This window comes from Panthera leo, chromosome A1 (genome assembly GCF_018350215.1).
Source record: "Panthera leo isolate Ple1 chromosome A1, P.leo_Ple1_pat1.1, whole genome shotgun sequence".
In the NCBI taxonomy this organism is placed as follows: domain Eukaryota; kingdom Metazoa; phylum Chordata; class Mammalia; order Carnivora; family Felidae; genus Panthera; species Panthera leo.
Genome location: NC_056679.1, coordinates 167657977 through 167662984, shown reverse-complemented (window position 1 = coordinate 167662984; position 5008 = coordinate 167657977). Strand labels below are relative to the sequence as shown.

General features: G+C 37.3%; 1 pseudogene; it reads left to right on the top strand.

Moving 5' to 3' along the window:
• Positions 1-292: 292 nt before the first annotated feature.
• On the top strand, positions 293-999 carry LOC122230354 (annotated as a pseudogene).
• The last annotated feature ends 4009 nt before the right edge of the window (positions 1000-5008 follow it).

The window sequence follows — 5008 nt, the reverse complement described above, 5'->3', positions numbered from 1 at the left end:
TTTCCCTAATCCCTAAATATTTCTGGAGGACCTATTCCAGATGTAGGAAACCTTTTCATACCTAGCACCATGCTACACAACTACGACTGAAGGTCTAGCTGGGGAGTGACTCACTTGGAACTAATCAGGAAGAGGAAACCATGTTAAGACGCGGGGTTATAACTTTTCTCTTACACAAGAGTGTTAATTTCAGGCAGGTGAGCTGCTGTAGGGAGCAGGAGGATCTGGAAGGAAGGAATTGTGGCGTCAAGAGTTCACTGCTTGCGGGGGGAGGAGGTTCTAACCCGGAGCGATGAGGCTGGTAGAGCAAACAGGTCTTTTCCAGGCGGAGGTTGTAGAAGCTTTAATGGAGGTGGCGGCTTCATTCATAGCAGCCGCTACAACCTTCCCGGATGGAGGCAGTAATTTCAAAAGCGATGGTGGCAGAGGAGGATTTAGACAAGGAAGTGGCCACGGACGTTGAACAAAGGCCAAGACCAACGATCTCCAGAACATGTAGTTTTATTAGGAGCGTACCTGTATCCCTGTGGAGATGACATAGTTTTTAAATGTACTGCAGACAAAAATAAGGTGCTTTACTTCAGCGCTCCAGTTTATTTAGAGAGCAAAGAACAGATTAGTAAAGTGGATGACATATGTGGACAATTTAGAGATTTTTTTTCCCGTTAAATTGTCAGAAAATATGAAGGCACTTTCCTTTAAAAACCTGCAGAATTTCACATGGACCCATATAAACTGCTCCCACTGCAGAGGTTTTTACCTCGACCTTCAGGTGAGAAGGGACCTCCAAGAGGTGGTGGCAGGAGGAAGAGGTGGAGGAGGCCCAGTGGGCGGAGGGGCGGTTTCAGACGCGCAAGAGGAGGTGGAGATGGAGGCTTCAGAGGAGGAAGGGGAGTCGTGGTTCTGACGGAAAGGACATTCAGCGTAACAGTTCACGGAGAAACTTCCTGCATGATCTGCTTCTATGGATCAGAAACTTGTTTCTTGAGCAAGTCTTGAAGAACTGGTCATTTTATGACAGTGGAACTAAAATGTCAATGCATGCAAAAGTGAGTGAAAAAAATAGGCAATTTTGCTCTAAAAGAGTGTGAACAAGTGTTCTGTATAATGCTTGGAACTCTGTGGATGCTTAATAAATGGACAATTTTCATTTGAAATATTTAAAAAAAGGAGTTAATTTCAGTTCTCACACCAAATCCTACGTGGTGTGTTACTACCTACTACCTACGTGGACTGTTATTCCTTTACTTCATTCATTTTGAAACTCAAAATACATTGTGTGACCTCAAATCCTTCCTTAGTCTTAGCCTTTTTAAGCCAGTGATTCTCTTTCTTCGTTTTGATCAATAAATGATTTCTGCAGCCATTTGAGAACGATGTTGCTTTGACATTTTAGAAAATGCATTGTTTAGAATTTTTTTTCTAAGTTTGTAATGAAAAATCTAGATTTAAATCTGTATTGAAGGTTTTGAGATAATTTTTTTCTATCTGCCAGCCCACAGTTGTGTTGTATGTTACTGCATCATTAATTATAGACTTTTAATGAAGCAGGTTTCCCTAGATTTTCAGCATTTGTGGGAATATCTCTTAACAGTATTGATCTAAAATCAGTCTTTGAAGAAATGGCCTACGTTTTTTTGTCCGATGTTAGGTCACTTTGATATAACGAGGTTGCTAATCATTTATCCCCCGACACTAATTATTCCCAAATTACAAATAGAAGACTCCGAACCTGTTGTTAAGGCTAGTTTATTTGGGAGCATTACAGTACCACACACACATACACACCTCTCTCCAGGCTCATTAACACAGGGATGACACAGCAGTATTTCTGGGGCCTGAATTGTGACCACACTTTCATTTGAATAGAGAGATAAGCTGCAAAACCAAGACTTATGTCCTTGAAATTATAGTGCCTTAAAATTGGTTCTAAGGCCTGTCAACATCAGAATGTAGTTTTATGTAACTTTATCTACCTCTTATGCTCTCCCAAATAAGAGAATTTCAACTCATTCTGCCAGACATATGCCTCAGGCCTTGAGTACTATCCCATTCCCATTGGAGCCTTGCACTGGTACCCCATCACCATGGTGACATTCAGACATCCCTCAAGAGGCCTGAGCAGGTGAGTCTGTGCATGGAGCTCATTATCCCACAGCACCAGAAGAGAGAGTAATGCATAAAAGAGTCGTTGGAGATCATGGAAGATAAGTAAAAGATAGTTATTAGGACCATTTATGGTAATTCTTTAGAGGACAGACGATTAAGTAAAATCAGAAAAGCATGAGGTTGAAAATAATTGGAAGGTCAGTAAATTGGGTATGAAGGAAATACTCTCCAGTGAAGAATGAGTCTTGAAACATCATATAGTCATTTCTATAAATTTATTGGGAATTACTTAAAAAAAAATCATGTGTGAAAAATTTCTCAGTGAACTAGTAGAATCTTTCTGCCTTGGAGACCCTGGGAAGTCCTTTTAAATGTGTCCTCACTAGTTCTCAGGATTCCCTCAGTCTTGAAAATCAATTTCTATTCATTCTCCATGGAGTTCATTGTCCAAATATTATTGGTAACATTTTTTGAAAATTATAATCACACATAGTGACTGATCCATTATCCTTCACTCATAACATATCAATAATCTCCCAAAGTAGATAATTATATCATTATATACAACAGGATCTCTGAATATAACAGGTATGGTTAGAAGGAGGCACAGACAAGATGACAGCAAAAGGTCTGCTCAGGGATGAACACTTTTTTTCATTTTTTTTTTTTTTTTTAGTTTTATTTCTGAGAGAGAGAAAGTGTGTGTGCATGAGTGGGGGAGGGGTAGAGAGAGAGGGAAACATAGAATTCAAAGCAGGGTCCAGGCTCTGAGCTGTCACCACAGTGCCTGACTTGGGACTCGAACTTACAGACCACTAGATCATGATCTGAGCCAATGTTGGACACTTAATCTACTGAGCCACCCAGGTGCCCCAGGGATGAATACCTTTAAAAAAATTGCCTAGTTCTTCATAAAGATTACCACCTGAAGATAATCGGAAAATATACCTGATAGCGCATATTTTGCTTTGTTTTTCTTCTGGTACTTGAATTACTCCTTCTATAATAATTTAAAAAAAGTCACATTGGAAAACAATTCAATATATAACCAATCTAAACACAATGTATTATGCATTAGCATTAAAGTGAAATTACATATAGTTTTATACTCATGATAGCCTAAATAAAAGAGATTAATAAAATAATTGTTAACATATATTCTTTTTAGAGTGTTAGTGGAAATATCAAGAAACTATTTTTAAGACAGTTAATAAAATATTTTTCTCTCTAAAAATCATGTGGATTATATGCAAATATGAAATGGAAATCTTTTATATTAATGGAAGAGGGTGTATACTAACCCTCAAGTAGCACAAGAAGAGAATTTCTCTGTATTTATACCATGAAAAGAACTTTTGACTCAAGGCTCAAAAAATAAGAGCCCTAGTGGTGTTAATGATTCCAAATGCAATTGAATAAAACCATCTGTCTCTAGTTTTCACAGATAATTCAGTGTGTGGGGAAGATCTAACTTTTGGTGTAAAAATTGCTGTGTTTTCTGAAACCGCACTTTTTTAATTAATTAACTTTATTTTTTTAGAGCAGTTGTAGGTACACAGCAGAACTGAGCAGAAAGTACAGAGTTCGAGTAAACATTCTGCAGCCTACCTCACACTGTACAACTTCCCCTTCTGTTGACATCCTCCACCAGCATAGAACATTTATTACAACTGTTGGAATTACATTCACACATCATTATCACCCAAAGTCCATAGTCTAGGGTTCACTCTTGGTGATATACATTCTATGGGTTTGGACAAGTGTATAACGACATGTGTCCATTGTAGTACCGGACAGAGCAGTTTCACTGCCCTAAAAATCCTCTGTTCGTGGCCTATTCATTCTTCTCCCTAACCCCTGGAACTATTAATCTTTTTACTGCCTCCATAGTTTTGTTGTCTCTTCCACAAGTCAGGCACACAGTTGGAATCATATATAAGGCAGCCTTTTCAGACTAGTGTTTTTCATTTAGTAATAGACTTTAAAGTTTCACTCATGTCTTTTTGTAACTTGATGGCTTATTTCTTTTTAATTCTGAATAATTAATTTTCACTTGTCTGGATGTACCACAGTTTACTTATCCATTCACCTACTGACAGATATCATGAATGCTTCCAGGTTTTGATAATTCTAAAGAAAGCTGCTGTAAACATCCACATGCAAGTTTTTGTGTGAATGTAAGTTTTGAGTTCATTTGGGTAAATACCAAAGGGAGTAATTACTGGATCATATGGTAAAGTATGTTTAGTTTCTTAAGAAACTGCCAAATTGTCTTCCAAAGTGACTGTACCGTTTTACATTCCCACCAGCAGTGAGTGAGATTTCCTGTTGCTTCACATCATTGTCAACATTTGGTGCTGTCAGTGTTCCAGATTTTGGCCAATCCAGTAAGTATGTAGTGACATGTTATTATTTTATTTTGAATTGTTACTGATTTTAGTGGGAAAACTTTGAGTTTCTCATCATTAGGTATAATGTTAGTTGTAGATTTTTTTTCTAAGATATTCCTTATCAAGTTGAGGAAGTTCCCCCTCTATTTTTAGTTTCCTGAGAATCTTTATCATGCATGAGTACTGGATTTTGTCAAATGCTTTTTCTGCAGCTATTACTATGACCATGTGATTTTTCTTCTTTAGCCTGTTGATATATTACATCAATTAATTTTTGAATTGTTGAACCAACCCTGCATACCTGATATAAATCCCACTTGATCATGGTGTATAGTTCTTTTTATACACTGTTGATTTTGATTTGTTGATATTTTGTTGAAAACTTTTACATTTATGCTCAAGATATTGGTCTATAGTTTTCTATTGGTCTATGGTTTGTCTGGTTTTGGTATTAGCATAATGCTGGCCTCATAGAGTAAGTTAAGAAGTATTCTACCTGTTTTTATCTT